The sequence below is a fragment of the Hordeum vulgare genome, chromosome 7H (genome assembly GCF_904849725.1).
Source record: "Hordeum vulgare subsp. vulgare chromosome 7H, MorexV3_pseudomolecules_assembly, whole genome shotgun sequence".
NCBI classification, from domain to species: Eukaryota; Viridiplantae; Streptophyta; class Magnoliopsida; order Poales; family Poaceae; genus Hordeum; species Hordeum vulgare.
Window position 1 is genome coordinate 564,228,610 of NC_058524.1, and position 18,705 is coordinate 564,247,314.

Sequence of the window (18,705 nt, forward strand, 5' to 3'; positions counted from 1 at the left end):
CTCATGGGCAAGATGACTAAGACTCCGTTCTCCGGAACAATGGAGCGTGCAAGTGACTTGTTGGAAATCATACATACCGATGTGTGTGGTCCAATGAGCGTGGAGGCACGCGGCGGATATCGTTATTTTCTCACCTTCACTGACGATTTAAGTAGATATGGTTATGTCTACTTGATGAAGCACAAGTCTGAAACATTTGAAAAGTTCAAGCAATTTCAGAGTGAAGTGGAAAATCATCGTAACAAGAAGATCAAGTTCCTACGGTCTGATCATGGGGGTGAATATCTGAGTTTCGAGTTTGGTACTCACTTAAGACAATGTGGAATTGTTTCGCAATTAACACCGCCTGGAACACCACAGCGTAATGGTGTGTCCGAACGTCGTAATCGTACTTTGTTAGAGATGGTGCGATCTACGATGTCTCTTACTGATTTGCCGTTATCATTTTGGGGTTATGCATTAGAAACAGCTGCATTCACTTTAAATAGGGCACCATCAAAATCCGTTAAGACGACACCATACGAACTGTGGTATGGCAAAAGACCAAAGTTGTCGTTTCTTAAAGTTTGGGGATGTGATGCTTATGTCAAAAAGCTTCAGCTTGAAAAGCTGAAACCCAAAGCGGAAAAATGTGTCTTCATAGGTTACCCAAAACAGACAGTTGGGTACACCTTCTATCTCAAATCCGAAGGCAAAGTGTTTGTTGCTAAGAACGGAACTTTTCTCGAGAAGGAGTTTCTCTCGAGAGAATTGAGTGGGAGGAAGATAGAACTTGACGAGGTTGTCGAACCTCTCATCCCTCTGGATGGTGGCGCAGGGCAAGGGGAAACCTCTGTCATTGCGACGCCGGTTGAGGAGGAAGTTAATGATGATGATCATGAAACTCCAGTTCAAGTTTCTGTTGAACCACGCAGGTCGACGAGATCACGCGCTGCTCCAGAGTGGTACAGTAATCCCGTCTTGTCAATCATGTTGTTAGACAACAATGAACCTGCAAATTATGAAGAAGCAATGGTGGGCCCAAATTCCAACAAATGGCTTGAAGCCATGAAATCCGAGATAGGATCCATGTATGAGAACAAAGTGTGGACTTTGGAGATACTGCCTGAGGGCCGCAAGGCTATTCAGAACAAATGGATCTTTAAGAAGAAGACGGATGCTGACGGTAATGTGACCGTTTGTAAAGCTCGACTTGTGGCAAAGGGTTTTTCACAAGTTCCAGGAATTGACTACGATGAGACTTTCTCTCCCGTGGCGATGCTTAAATCCGTCAGAATCATGTTAGCAATAGCTGCATTTTTCGATTATGAAATCTGGCAGATGGATGTCAAAACGGCGTTCCTTAACGGTTTCCTTAAGGAAGAGTTGTATATGATGCAACCCGAAGGTTTTGTCGATCCTAAAAATGCTGACAAGGTGTGCAAGCTCCAGCGATCCATTTATGGACTGGTGCAAGCATCTCGGAGTTGGAACAAACGCTTTGATGAGGTGATCAAAGCATTTGGGTTTATACAAGTGGTTGGAGAATCTTGTATTTACAAGAAAGTGAGTGGGAGCTCTGTGGCGTTTCTAATATTATATGTGGATGACATATTACTGATTGGAAACAACGTAGAGCTTTTGGAGAGCATAAAAGGTTACTTGAATAAAAGTTTCTCTATGAAGGACCTAGGAGAAGCTGCTTACATTCTAGGCATTAAGATCTATAGGGAAAGATCAAAACGCCTGATAGGACTTTCACAAAGCACATACCTTGATAAAGTTTTGAAGAGGTTCAAAATGGAACAGTCCAAGAAAGGGTTCTTGCCAGTGTTACAAGGTACGAGATTGAGTAAGACTCAGTGCCCAGCAACTGATGAAGATAGAGAGCATATGCGCTCCGTCCCCTATGCTTCAGCCATAGGCTCTATCATGTATGCAATGTTGTGCACTAGACCGGATGTTAGCCTGGCCATAAGTATGGCAGGTAGGTTCCAGAGTAATCCAGGAGTGGATCACTGGACGGCGGTCAAGAATATCCTGAAGTACCTGAAAAGGACTAAGGAGATGTTTCTCGTGTATGGAGGTGACGAAGAGCTCGCCGTAAAAGGTTACGTCGATGCAAGCTTTGACACAGATCCGGACGACTCTAAGTCGCAAACCGGATACGTATTTATTCTTAATGGGGGTGCAGTAAGCTGGTACAGTTCCAAGCAAAGCGTCGTAGCAGATTCTACATGTGAAGCGGAGTACATGGCTGCCTCGGAGGCGGCTAAGGAGGGTGTCTGGATGAAGCAGTTCATGACGGATCTTGGAGTGGTGCCAAGTGCACTGGATCCAATAACCTTGTTCTGTGACAACACTGGTGCCATTGCCTTAGCAAAGGAACCAAGGTTTCACAAGAAGTCCAGACACATCAAACGACACTTCAACCTCATCCGCGACTACGTCGAGGAGGAGGACGTAAATATATGCAAAGTGCACACGGATCTGAATGTAGCAGACCCGCTGACTAAGCCTCTTCCACGGCCAAAACATGATCGACACCAGAACTGTATGGGTGTTAGATTTATTACAATGTAATTCACATGGTGATGTGAGGGCTAGATTATTGACTCTAGTGCAAGTGGGAGACTGTTGGAATTATGCCCTAGAGGCAATAATAAATGTATAGTTATTATTATAATTCCTGTATCAAGATAATAGTTTATTATCCATGCTATAATTGTATTGAATGAAGACTCATTTACATGTGTGGATACATAGACAAAACACCGTCCCTAGCATGCCTCTAGTTGGCTAGCCAGTTGATCGATGATAGTCAGTGTCTTCTGATTATGAACAAGGTGTTGTTGCTTGATAACTGGATCACGTCATTGGGAGAATCACGTGATGGACTAGACCCAAACTAATAGACGTAGCATGTTGATCGTGTCATTTTGTTGCTACTGTTTTCTGCGTGTCAAGTATTTATTCCTATGACCATGAGATCATATAACTCACTGACACCGGAGGAATCCTTTGTGTGTATCAAACGTCGCAACGTAACTGGGTGACTATAAAGATGCTCTACAGGTATCTCCGAAGGTGTTAGTTGAGTTAGTATGGATCAAGACTGGGATTTGTCACTCCGTGTGACGGAGAGGTATCTCGGGGCCCACTCGGTAATACAACATCACACACAAGCCTTGCAAGCAATGTAACTTAGTGTAAGTTGCGGGATCTTGTATTATGGAACGAGTAAAGAGACTTGCCGGTAAACGAGCTTGAAATAGGTATGCGGATACTGACGATCGAATCTCGGGCAAGTAACATACCGAAGGACAAAAGGAATGACATACGGGATTATACGAATCCTTGGCACTGAGGTTCAAACGATAAGATCTTCGTAGAATATGTAGGATCCAATATGGGCATCCAGGTCCCGCTGTTGGATATTGACCGAAGAGTCTCTCGGGTCATGTCTACATAGTTCTCGAACCCGCAGGGTCTGCACACTTAAGGTTCGACGTTGTTTTATGCGTATTTGAGTTATATGGTTGGTTACCGAATGTTGTTCGGAGTCCCGGATGAGATCACGGACGTCACGAGGGTTTCCGGAATGGTCCGGAAACGAAGATTGATATATAGGATGACCTCATTTGATTACCGGAAGGTTTTCGGAGTTACCGGGAATGTACCGGGAATGACGAATGGGTTCCGGGAGTTCACCGGAAGGGGGCAACCCACTCCGGGGAAGCCCATAGGCATTTGGGGGGGTCACACCAGCCCTTAGTGGGCTGGTGGGACAGCCCACCAATCCCCTATGCGCCAAGGAAGGAAAAAATCAAAGGAAAGAAAAAAAAAGGAAGAAGTGGGAAAGGGGAAGGACTCCCTCCCACCAAACCAAGTAGGACTCGGTTTGGGGGGGGAGAGTCCTCCCCCCTGGCTCGGCCGACCCCTTGGGGATCCCTTGGACCCCAAGGCAAGGTCCCCCTCCCTCCTCCTATATATATGGGGCTTTTAGGGCAGATTTGAGACGACTTTCTCACGGCTGCCCGACCACATACCTCCATAGTTTTTCCTCTAGATCGTGTTTCTGCGGAGCTCGGGCGGAGCCCTGCTGAGACAAGATCATCACCAACCTCCGGAGCGCCGTCACGCTGCCGGAGAACTCTTCTACCTCTCCGTCTCTCTTGCTGGATCAAGAAGGCCGAGATCATCGTCGAGCTGTACGTGTGTTGAACGCGGAGGTGCCGTCCGTTCGGTACTAGATCGTGGGACTGATCGCGGGATTGTTCGCGGGGCGGATCGAGGGACGTGAGGACGTTCCACTACATCAACCGCGTTCTCTAACGCTTCTGCTGTACGATCTACAAGGGTACGTAGATCGCTCATCCCCTCTCGTAGATGGACATCACCATGATAGGTCTTCGTGCGCGTAGGAAAATTTTTGTTTCCCATGCGACGTTCCCCAACACTTACACCATAAGCCTGATGACTATACACGCACATTGCAGAAGGAAGGGCAAAAGAGCAGATCACGTGCAAGTGCAAGTGGGAGCAAATCAAGTTCAACTACAAGCAAACAAATATCAGACGTTCCTCGGCTTGGACAACAGGCCAAACAGTCGATCCCACCCCTCAGGGTGTTACCCGAGAATGTTCCCTCTCTGGTGCAGGGGCAAGATTTGGAATTAGCAAAGAAGTGGCCGGATGAATGGGGTATCCCGGTTGAAGACGTTCTGGCTTCCCAAGACGACAGGTTACCCAAGGCTATGGTAGCCCCTAAGCCACAGTTTGTCATGGGAGCGCCTTTGGTCAGCAAAGATGATCTCCCAACAAATATGCGTTACTTGCATACATGGTACTTAAGTGAATCAAAGAATGGGAGAACGATGATCGTGGCGAGTGTCCCACGGGAGTACTACGGCCATCCCGAAGAAATCCATATCGACTTTGATGAACTCTTCCAGATGTACAATGCCGACGCCCTCGACAAATCGCTTATGAGTTGCTATTGTCTATAAGTTTTTCAATTCGTTGTCTACATATAACTTGTTTAGTTATTTCAATTCATTGTCTACATATAACTTGTACTCTATTATGCAGAATGAAGATTCTGGAATGTAAAAGTAGGAACATCCTAAATATTGGGTTTATTGACCCAGATAAAATACATATAGCAACGCTAACTGATAAACCCAAGGAGACGGAGGAAAACCTTCTAAGGTTTCTAACAGATCAAAATTTCTGTGACCACATACTGTTTCCATACAACTTCAAGTGAGGGTCTTTACTCTGTTATGTCCATTCACTCATAAGTGTAATTGATAAGTTACTGACACACACACACACACATATATATATATATACATGTGCAGCTTCCATTGGATTCTGTTGGACATTCAAATTGATAAGGGAAGAGTTGATGCCTTCGACCCATTATCGAGACCCTTGGAACAGTTCCAAAGCCTGCAGGACATGCTCCAAGGGTAATTTCAATCATTCTTGCGCTCTATCGGTCTCTTTCGATGATTTTCTTATATATAAATTAATGAAAAACTTAGCAAATTATTTTCCTTGTCGGGTAGGGTTTGGAAGCGGTTCAAGTGCGTGACTCCCGGTATCGAGCATGAGAAGCTGACCTCTAGAGCGGCTCAGGTAAGTAGTAGTATGATATACTTCTATTTTCAATACATTTATGATGCTAGATTATTATTTTGATTATATATATTCTATTCTCGTAAAGTGCGACCAGCAGCCACGGGGGACGCATATATGCGGATACTATGTTTGCGAGACCATTCACACGTTTACCTCTGAGCACAAGGATTACAGATACGACGTAAGCAATGAACATTCACACCTCTATTTTTACCCGTCATTCTTTGTTATCATGATTGATATTCATATTCATCTCCTCTTCTTATATAGTACACGGCCATGAGGGAGAAGTCCCTACCAGAGCAACGCGCGATTGCTGTTGCAGAGGAGCTTGCGACCTTTCTGAGGACGGAAGCTATAGATGACAAAGGACGATTTAGTGTAGCTAGGGGCCATTACTGATGTTGGTCCATGTAATCGAACAGACGGGCTCTAGTCCCGATAATTCAGATCTCCATATAATTGTATATATATGCTCGCTTGTAAGATAAGTTAATCTTACATATATATGCATAAACATGTATATTTAGAATTATATGAAAACTAATTCCCGAACACCAAACGAGGCATCACGTTAATCTCCCGAACACCTAAACCCTAAAACCCTAAAACCCTAAAATAAACAAAATCTGCAGAAACTCTTTAGTCCCGGTCCATGTTAAGACCCAGGACTAAAGGGCCTGCCCCTGAGGGCGCTCTGAGGCGCCCACGTGGAGCACCTTTGGTCCCGGCTTGGAACAGGGCCGGGACTAAAGGTTAGGCCTTTAGTCCCGCCCCTTTGGTCCCGGTTGGTGAACCGGGACTAAAGCCCCTTACGGGCCGGGACTATAGGCCCCGTCCCCACTACATGCCGAAAATTACAGATCTACAAGGCGACACATGAAATTATTTCCAGAATCGACATGGAAAATCCTATGTGATGTATTAACGACATGTGTCTCCCTTTTGCAGACGAGGAAGGGACAGTTCCGGCCATCAGGGGCGAAATTACTATGATGACAAGAAGAAATACGGAAGTCTAAGGCTATGTGTTGGTTATTGAGCTCTCGACATGGCTACTATCAAGAACAAGTATCTACTGCCACGGATAAATGATCTAATTTACCAACTCGCACAAGCCAAAGTATTTTCCAAAATAGACCTGAGATCGGTATATCAAACAACTAAAAATTGGTCGACAGACATACCCAAAACAACATTTACCTCCAAGTATGGACTGTATGAGTTCACAGTGATGCCCTTTGGATTGACCAACGTTCCAACATATTTTGTACACCTCATGAACAAAGTCTTTATGAAATATCTGGACAAGTTCGGTGTGGTGTTCATTGATGATATACTGGTCTATTCCAAGATGCGAGAAGAACATGTGCAATACCTCTGAATCGTGTTGGGAGAATTACAGAAACATCAGTTGTATGCCAAATTCAGCAAATGTGAATTTTGGCATCGGGAAGTTGGTTTTCTTGGGCATATGTTAACACAAGATGGGATTGTCGTGGATCCCGGTAAAGTGGAAGATGTACTTGGACGGAAGCAGCCCGCCAACGTGATAGACGTAAGAAATTTTCGGGGATTTGCTGATTATTACTAAAGTTTTATTGAAGGCTTCTCCACCATAGCCAAACCCATAACCCAACTACTTAAGAAATATAATAAGTTTGAATTGACTTAAGCTTGCGATAAAAGTTTCCATGAATTGAAGAAGCGGTTGACAACAGCACCAGTGTTAATTGTGCGAGATGTGCACACATTTTTTGAAGTATATTGTGACGCATCCCTCAAGGGCCTTGGATGTGTGCTGATGCAAGATGGCAAATTGTAGTATATGCTTCAAGACAACTTTGACGACATGAAGGAAATTATCCTACACTTGATTTGGAATTGGCAATTGTGAACACGCACTCAAGGAATGGTGACATTTTCTCCTTAGCAGCCGTTGTGAAATACTCCCTCCGTCCCAAAATTCTCGTCTTACATTTGTCTATATATGAATGTATCTAGTCACGTTTTAGTATTTAGATACGTCCATTTCTAGACAAACCTAAGACAAAATTTTTGAGACGGAGGGAGTATATACTAATCATAAGAGTCTCAAGTATATTTTCAAACAACCAGAACTCAACTTACGACAACGCCGCTGGTTAAAATTAATCAAGGATTATGATGTGGGAATTCATTACCACCCTGATAAGGCAAATGTTGTGGAAGATGCTCTTAGCCGAAACCAATTTCTGGACAGCGACAGTTTGCAATTTCTGCGACCTGAATTCAACCGAGAGTTTGCCAAACTCAACATGGTTTTGGTTACGGAAGGCACTATTGCACGTTCGAAAATACAACCACCTTAGAGGAATAGATCAAGGAGGCTCAAAAGGGACACCCTAGTATCGAAGGTATAAAGACGAAAGTAAGCCTAGGCAAGGCCTCAGAATTTACCATTGACAATCAAGGAATTCTCTAGTACAGAGAAAGATTATGTGTACCTAATCAGGAAAAGCTTAAGCAACAAATCTTGGCTGAAGCTCATACCACACCATACTCCATCCACCCGGGAGGATACAAGATATACAAGGATATTCAGGAAAGATTTTGGTGGCATGGAATGAAAAGGGATATAGCCTTATTCATTACATGTTGTGATTCATGTCAATGCATTAAAGCAGAGCACCTGAAGCCAGTAAGGCTATTGCAACCACTCTACATGAATGGAAATGGGATGAAATAAGAATGAGTTTTACTATCGGACTACCACGGACGTGACATGGAAATTATGCCATCTGGGTCATCACTAACTTATTAATCAAAGTGACACATTTCATCCGAGTAAAGACAACTTGTTCCAAGAAGAAGCTTGCCAAGCTCTACCTCTCCCGTATTGTTTGTTTACGTGGAGTTCCAAAGACCATAGTGTTGGATAAAGGCACACAGTTTGTCTCCGAATTTTGGGATCACCTGCAGCAAGCTTTAGGAACTCAACTGGTATTCAGTACAACTTATCATCCACAAACTGGAGGACAGACTGAACACGTAAATCAAATATTGGAAGACATGTTGAGGGCTTGTATTCTTACTTACGGAGCCAGCTAGGAACACAACTTGGCATATGCAGAGTTTCCATATAAATGTTATGATTAATTAACACATGTTAATTATAACGAATCTTCCCTTATCCAAAACCGCCATGTGATTGCTTTGAGCAATCGTCGTGCGGCAGTTGTTGTCCCTGGATCGACGCCATGCAAACCGACGCCTCAAGGCGTCCTCCATGTACTATATATATGTGTACTAATCATCAATAAAGGAGGCATTGATTCACTTTTACGTCGCTGTTGTTTTCTCTATTGCTAAGTTCATTATCAGCAGGCTCTCTGATAGAGAGCGATTTGGCCAGAAGAAAGCGAGGGAAGGAGGCAAAGCTGTGGCTGGCACATGTTGGTGGCACCATAGAAAGCCGGTGGCCCCGTCTTTGCACCCGATGAGGCTCTACCCATCTGCGGCATTGGAGCCTGCTGCCCAGATCAGAGAAAAGAAAGAAGACAATGAAGCAGTCCGTTCATGGCAAAGGGATCGACGTGCATGCACAGGAGAAAGAGATCAGGAGAACACTAAACTGATTTCTTTTCTGTGATTAAACAAGGAGCTTGCATGGTTGTACATGTGTCGATCATCCTCACCTTAATTTGAATAAGATTGGCACGATGAGTCAGACGCCATGAATTGAAGAACTGGGAAGGAGAAAAATCAGGCTTTGGCCTCCACCGATAGCAAAAAATAGAAGAGAAGAATAGGAAAGGTACGGATCTTACCAAAAAAAAATAGCGCCCTATAACGATGCTATAGCACCGTTATAGCATATTAGGAAAGCAAACGCTACATTTTAGCAAATTTAGCCGCTACGATGCTATTCGCGTAATTAACGTGCTACATGATGCTATAGCGTTGCAGCGTGTAGCGTTATAGCGTACACATGATAAAAACATTCAGAAAAATAGGAAAAACAATGTCACAACCCAACAGGTAGATGTAGAGTCGGTGCTCAATGTTTGAAGTTGATATGTTAAATGAATTGACTATAGTTTAAGTTTGACCTTTACACATGAATTGCACTTGGGAAAATTTAGCTGCTGAATACTACTCCCCCTGTTCCTAAATATAAGACCTTTTAGAAATTCCACTATGAATTACATATGGATGTATATAGACATATTTTAGAGTATAGATTCATTCATTTTGCTCCATATGTAGTTCATAATGAAATCTCTACAAGATCTTATATTTAGGAACCGAGGGAGTGTATTTCTGGGCTTATTTATCTTTTTTTTGCAAATGCTATTTTGAAATATAGCACGCTATTAGCATGCTATAACTTGTGTAGAATTTGAAGAAGGGTCTCGCTATATTTTGTAGCACGCTATATTTGAAGAAGGGCTACCTTCACGAGGTCATCTGTCCTCATCGTTTTACACGACACAGCCTACCGGCACGGCTCGCCCACTCGCATCGTAGGAGATGCCGCCTCTTCTTGTGCGTCTTCCTCTGGCGTGGCTACCCGATGTGGCCCCTGAAGCACGGCAGCAGCGGCGGCGGCCTATGGCTTCCCGCGGCCACGTCCCCGCGGCCCGGCTGCGGCTCCTCGGCGGGGGCCTTCCTAGCAACTGACACGGAGCGGCCCTCGGCTCGCATCCGCGCAAGCCGACGGAGCCCGAGGCGAAGGCCCTTGGCTGGCTCTCCGGCCTCTAAGGCGCGTGAGACGTCACTCCTCTCGCCAATGGAGCGCCACCACGGCGCACAAGCCCTTTCATCGACGCCTTCACGACCTCTAAGGTGCGTGGCGGCACTCGCTCCATCCGGCTGGCAACATGGCGTTGGCGCATGGCTAAGGCCGCGACTCCTCTAAGTGGAGGTGACCGGAGCAGCCTTTGGGATTTCTCCTGATTGGCAACCGCTCACACGAAGAAGACAAGCTTTATCTATTCGCCTCTTTGCACTAAGGTCCCTGTGGTTGCTAGAATTAGCAAAGCAGGATGATTCGGTGGTCCAGGCCAATATTTGAACATCATCCTTCAATTTCGGGGATTTTGTAAATGGGTCCTATTAACATTGCTATTTAGTAGCATTAGTTTATTTTAGTCCCTGTTATTTTAGTATTTGTGTGCTCAAATACTGTAGTTCTGTAGAGTACCTTGTATTCCAGAACATATGTGTGATATAATATATTTTCATGTTATTCTCCATGTTGAGATTACACCTCTATTATTTGCAATTGAGATTTCTTTTAATCTCTTACAATGATAAATTCAGTACCTCTGCAGTACTGTTTCTTCGTTGAGTACGACGTATTCCGGAATATTTTTATGATGTATCTATTTCCATGTTAAACACATGTAGAGATTAATACGTCTATTTGTAATTGAGATTTTCAATTTCTTGCAAATACGGATGCAAAATTCAAAGTGATTTCTTCAAATTAATGCTTGGGATCAAAAGGTAGTCATATGGATCTACCGCCTACGCAGATTATCGATAACTACTGATAAAGCCTACATTTTGTCATTTTGACATTATGATTGTGTTTACGAAGTGTTCTCCCATACATTTTCTAAGTCATGACATAAGGCATTACGAGTGAGTATCTACTGATTTCATCAGATTATACTCCCTAGTGCTACGAGATCCATTCCATTTTGGAGATTATCTTAAAGGTGTCATACTTAGCAATTTGAGATACACATTAATGGTTTCAAGATAACTTCTTGAAATACCCATTAATTTTTCTAAGTTCATTACAACATCAACCATGATGGTCTTTAATTTACTTACCGTACATTAATTATCTCTAGTAACCGATGGCTAGAGAATTTGAGGCATTCGCCCTCAATGGCCGCCACCACTGCCCTTCCTGGGCCAAGGACAACATGACCACTCTTGTGTCTCATAGGATAATGTGTGAAATCCAAGACCGTATAATTCATCTCTGGTTAGGATCACACCGCTAATAGAAAAATATTGTCTTATACATAATAAGGCACTATATTGATTCAGATCTCAGCATCTGGTTATTCTGTATCAGCAATTCCTGGGAAACAATGAACCTCAAGGGAAAAGGTTTGAAGATCACTTCAACCTTCAACCTCACATCACCAATGATGACGGGACCCTATGGGCACGGAGAACGTAATGGTCGAATATGCCTCAACCGACATGTTTGGAGACTATGAATAGTCACTCAATCTCTTGAGTGGTCAATATTTATTTGTGTCCATTTATGATGTTGTATTAACAACATAAGTATTGTTGTCATCATATTTTGTATCAACACTTTGGTACAAATACATTTATATGTATTCTATTTATCTGACAGTGATTTTCATGTTGAGAATCTTCATGTCCATATAGAGATTTCTACGGGAGTTCAATCTGATGAAAGATGATATGTGCCTTGTGGACATATGCACCACAAACTTTATACTCGGGGAAGTGAGATTTTTTCACTCTCGTTGAGAGACAGGAGATATTTTAAAATCGCTAGACGCGATGAGGTATTTGTTGGCTGAACTCGAGTCATATTTACTATCCCTCTGGGTACTCAAGTAACATCAGGATGCTTTATTGCTCCTGTTTAACTCGTACCCTACTAAACTATAGAGGTGTCCGTCAAAATAGTTTCCATAGCAAAACTTATGGTGACAAAAAAAACTAACTTCTCTTTACCATATGCAAAGGATATGGCAAGCATATTCTCAATGTATCATCTGGATTGTACTACACATACTACAAACCCGTAGCACATGTTGCGCCCAAAATAGTTTTCCAAAATGTCTTGTACATGGCAAACTTGGCATACTCGCCTTGGTAATCGAGACATTGGGTTGAAACCGGAACTTTGAGCGGTTCCAATAGTTTATGATTATTATGATGTTAAACTCTAAAAACATTTGGATTTTATGTGGACTACAAGTGACACAGGGAAGCTAATTTTAAGGCTCACGCACCTTAAAGTCTATGATGAACCACTCAGACTCCTTGAATGCATCAAGTCGAGGTAAGTGGCTCTTCCCAACCATTTTAGTAGTCTATTCAGGTATTCCATGGTTCTAAAAGACATATCTACATGAAGATCTTAAGTGTGCGTTTTATTCACACGAAACCATTGGCTCATTATCCTTACACCGATTTCAAGCAAATCAAATGGATAACATTGCAGAATTCTCCTTGAGTGCCTTCTCTATGGTGCTCGGATTGAAGTTTAGCAATTTTTCCTAATTTATAGACTCAAAATGGTTTGGTAGAATCCTTTATCCAAAGAGTTAGGCTCATTGCATTATCTTTACTTTGGAATTGCAACTTACCAACTTTATGTTGGAGTCATGCAGTTTTACACGCTCATGACAGAACTGCATACTATTATTCCCTCTATCTTTGATACGTGGAAATCTACTAAGTATTTACCATATGCGGTAATTCGATTGCATACCGATATCACCACCCGACATATATCATTGGCCCCTCAACATATAGTTGGGATCTATGTGAGAAATAACTGTATTTTTGTCAATACATCAAGCCCCTCACATGGGGAGTTATTCAAGGCCAGTATGCTGATTCATGAGGAATATTTCCAGGCATTAGGGGGAGATTTCAAGTACCATAAAGAATGCCAGGAAATTAGTGGAATGTTCAACACATTTTTTGCCTCAAATCCACGTACTCAAAGATTTGAACCATGCATTCAGAAGATTTGCAGCACATTGCAAATACCTGTTGGATTCATTTACTGAATATAGTGGTGTCACCCAATCCTACAATCCTGGAAAAGTATGCCTTAAAGAGTGGAGGTACCAACAAAAACCACTCCACTCCTCGTTCGATGCAACAGGGGGAGATGTATGGCAAAAGTACATCAGGATTCAGCTTCTTGCAAGCAAGGATATCAAGGCCTATGAATCAGTAAATGCAAGTCAACTTCATGTTGACAGACACGTAATGGGTAGTATACCGAGTGCATGGGAAACCTCCATCAACCCGGGTCATAGTGCACACAATGACCGGGACATCGAAATACTTGACTCAATCGCATTGGGAAATCGCGAGTAGCCACCAACTCACCATGGGTAACGATATTTCCATAAACTATATATTAATATATAGATTCTAGAGAAACATATAATTGGAAGTCTACAATTATCGACATACATTTCTCAACTAGATTGCAAAAACCTTTCAAATGATTCAGATCCAAAGACCATGGCCATGGCAAAGTGTGAACAACACTCGTACTGAACTCAAGCAAAGGGTATAATCTAGGTAGAAATAATCTTGCTCAATAATGGGAAGGTATTCACATCAGCAATACCTACACCAGTTTTTATTCTGGAAACAGAATTGAGAACAACAAGGTGGTGAAATATAGAGCAAGTATTGTAGCACAAGGGTTCATGCAGATACTCAACTATTCTCTAGAGATGGAATCTCTTTCCGATAACTTATATCATTAGCAGTATAAAATCATCTATCTATGCAGTTGATACATGTGGTGATCACATATCCATGTGGATCACCAGATTCAATCATATATGATTGATTCTTGATGGAATATCACTTCTCAATCAAAATACAAAATGCAACATACATTGTGTAAAAATCAGTAAGTCGCCATACGACTTATTATTGTCGATACATATGGTACAACTGACGTAGTGAGTTCCTTATGCACAAGGATTACTCCTACAATGATGATTATCCATGTTTGTGTGTCTACAATGACGACACATGTAATCATATAAATGACGGAGTTCAAAATGAAGGATTTGTGTAAACCAAAATACCACTCGTTACTACAACTTGAGCACCTTCATTCATACATTATGGTATACTATGGTGTCTATATCCAAAATATATTAGAGAAATTTATTATGGACAAATATTTTCCATCCATAACTCTCATGGTAGTTCATTCTCAGTTCTATTTAGACCAAGACATGATGGAAATGAGATATTGGGACTCAAAGTTCCATAATGCCATTGGATGCACCAAACAAAATTGGTTGGGACTCAAGAATATCTATCGATATCTTCAAAGGCATCAAACATCTTGTCCTGGTTTTCAAGTTCCAGAGACATCTGAACACCAATACCATTGGATATATTGATCAGATCCCTGCTATGTCAGATCATAGACAAGTTTAGTGTTCTTGCTAGGTGTGGTAGCCATCTCATGAGAGTCTTTGAAATAGACCTCGTGGCTACATCCACCAAACCATTATCTCAAAGATAATGTTGTTTGTGTTACCCGGATGCAAACAGGTTACGTAATAAACAATATCGCTATTTGCATTTCTTTCAAATCAAATCATGTGACTAATTTGCTCACAAAGTCTCTACCAACTTTTACATTTCAGAAATATGTTCATGGAATTGGTATGTGACGACTTTGAAATTTGCAAGAATTAGGGGGAGTATCTTCCTGAATTATTTATGTTTAATGCATCATATTATACTCTTTTTCCCTTCATGAGTTTACTATACAAATTCTCATAAAGATTTTTAATGAGGTAATATCAACATAAGATCATATGTCATACTTTCTGTTTTCCCCACCGGGGTTTTTAGAAAGTATATACGACATATTTATTGTCCTCTAAACTCTATGGCTTTTCTCGTATTGAGTTGAAAGAGACAATAATCATTATATGTTGCATCATTTTCTCCTTATTTTTCCCACTGGGTTTGAAGGAGTTTTAGCAGCATATCCTACACCACTCCTCATATTTTACCCACAAGGTTTTTGGAGGAGCCTCTTTTCGAGAAAATAATCTTGCTTGAATAAGCGTAGATTAAAGGGAGTGTTATGATTAATTAACACATGTTAATTATGGGAAATCTCCCCTTATCCAAACCGCCATGTGATTGCTTTCAGCAATCGTCCCGCGACAATTAACACATGTTAATTATGGGAAATCTCCCCTTATCCAAACCGCCATGTGATTGCTTTCAGCAATCGTCCCGCGACAGTTGCCTTCCCCGGATCGACGCCATGCAGACCGACGCCTCAAGGCATCCCCACATGTACTATATATGTGTGTACTAATCATCAATAAAGGAGGCACTGATTCACTTTTACATCGTTGTCGTTTTCTCTCTCGCTAAGTTCAAACAATAATAACAGCTATCAAGCTATTCTAAAGATGTCACCTTTGGAAGCTCTCCATGGTCAAAGATGCCACACACCACTTTATTGGTATGAGACTGGAGACAGTGGTATCTTCGGAAATGCTCCAAGAGGCTGAGGCAAACATTAAATTCGACACAGCTCGGAGCCATCAAAAGATTTATTATGATCAAAAGCATCATGACATCAGCTTCAAACCCAACCAATATGCTTATCTCAAAGTATCCCCAATGATAGGAACGCAGAGATTTAAGGTCAAAGGAAAATTAGCACCGCGGTTTATTGGACCCTTCAGAGTGATTGCAAGGAGAGGCAAGTTCGCCTACCAACTGGACCTACCTGCAGAATTGTCAGACGTGCATGACGTATTTCACGTGTCACGACTGAGAAGATGTGTGAGTAACTTGGAAACACAAGTTCTACACCAAGACCTAAACATTCAACCAAACCTCACCTACAGAGAGCGTCCTATAAATTTTTTGGAGGACTCTGAAAGGAGGACATATGAGAATGTGATCAAGTTTTATAAAGTTAAGTGTAACAATCACATCGAGGACGAGGCAACATGGGAAAAAGAGGATTATCTAAAGACTAAATATCCATACCTGTTTAAGGGACAGCTGAAATCTCGGGGACGAGATTTTTCCTAAGGGAGGTAGGTTTTGTAACACCCCAAAAAAATTAATTTGGTCAAACAAGAATTTTCTTTTTATAAAAAGGATTATTTGGATTTTTTTTGTCAAAACCTTTCTTTAATCCTATTAGTTGTGAGTCTCTCTTCAAAAACTTTAATAATTCTGGTTTCCACTTTCAAGTTCAGATTGTGTATTTTCCTCAAAGTAAAAAAATTGCAAGGACTTATTTTTTATATAGGAAGGGACCATCTTTGGGATAAAGATCCTAAAACTACTTCTTTGAATTTCTTTTGTCTCTTATCATGCCAAGCCTCATTTCAAAACTTCACTCTCAAATCATTTCCATTGACCTAGGACAGAAGCCACACTCTATTTTAACTAGGTTTCTTCCCCCTCTCATTCTTTCTTTTATTCAACATTGTTTTAAAACAATTTTCCGAAATAGATTTGACCTCATAGGACTACCAAAGGAACCTACTCTCTAGCACTTCTGACCCCAAATAAATTCCCACAGCAAGTCACATCTCAATTCTCCAAAAAAAAAAACTTGTCAATAGTTCAAAATTTTCAAATTTTATTTGAATGAAATTTGGACCAGATTTGTCAATCATGCTCAAAACCTACATTTCTCTACTCCAGAAAATCTAAAAAAATTACTGGAGTCTAAGGTACATTAGAGAGCTCCGACACAAATATTCAAGTTTAGCAAAAATCCCTAAGTGCTATTAGCATTTCGTCAAACAACTTGTGTGCACAAAATCGCATAGAGGTCAAATCAGAGCACAATCACTTCAGACATGCTGTATATCTGAATTCTGACACGCATGACAGCAGTGAACTGCATTTCAGAGTTTCTGGCACGCACCTCTAGCTGTTCATGGAGCTGTTTCTGAACCTCCAATTGCATCCGTAGAGCTTCTGCCAAGTTCCTAAGAAAAGGAGAAGGGAAGAGACGTAAATTTCTGAGGCCATAGTGTTGGCTATGCATGCACACCGGTGTAATAATTCAGAAAGCTCCCCTTTTTTTTAACAGATCGCTTGCACTGCTACCCGGCTGTACTTTCTTAACGTCTGAGGAAGCCTTCTTCTCTGCAGACAACAGTACGCATCAAAATTCAGAATCGCAAAAAGGCGCCGATTCCGATTACTTGTGAGCCATATTTATCTTTTGTATTTTGTTTAACATCTTTGATCTCTGGAATATACATTGTGTGTCGGTACTTCTGTTTAACAAAGACAGGCAAACTATGAGTTTCAATGAAAAGAAGGAGAGATGTTTGATTTCATTTTCAGTGAAGTGGGGAAATAACCATGGAGTGGTACTGTGGTACCTGCAAATGACTCTTTACATGATAGATGGTCAGGCCTTCCACTTTCATAAGCTTCAGAACGCAAACGCTGCAAAAGTTCAGTGGATAATTTTGTTTACCCTCACATTACAATAAAAAAATGTCTGAAATGGCAATGAACTCACATCTAACTGGGGGCTCTCCTCGTTATCGGCGATGGCGATTCCGAGCTGCTCAGACAAGAACTGGAACTCCATCTGCTCGGCCTCCCCGCCTCGGCGAAAGCAAACGCTTGGTTTTCGCCATGGAAGCTGGTATCAGAAGCATCTTCAGCAGAAAGATTGAGAAAGTCTTTTATGTCATCTGGCTGTTCAGCTTCGTCATGAACATTGCCTGTTCACCACTAAGTTGCAGGGAGGAGGTTGATGACTGCCCTGGGAGAACCTGCTGGCTGCTGCTCATACTTAGGAGGGTGAGGCGGGAAAGGTAAAGCACCCATTTGCCTACATGGCGCCGAGTTTGTCGAAGATGGTGAGAATAACCTCTTTAGTACTCTCTGCGGTCCTTTTTACTCCGAATATTAGATTTGTGTCAAGTCAAACTTTACAAAGTTTGACCAAATATATATTGAAAAATATCAACATCTATAATAGTACCAAATATACATATCATGAAACTACCTTTCGTAATGAATCTAATAATATTAATTTGACATTGTGAATGTTGATACATGTTTCTATAAATTTGGTCAAAGTAGAGAAACTTTGACTTCAAACAAAGCTAATATGCAGACTAAAAAGAACCGAGGGAGTAGCTTCAAGGGAATGTGTCACTTCCACAGAGTCCAGCATGCGTGCGCCCCTAGTTCCACCATCCAAAATCGCTTCATGCAGACTTAATTCTGAATGTTGAATGTCACTTAAAATTAGACAACAGCATCACTTACCTCAAAAGAAATAAAGACCACAGCATTACTCTTTTCTCC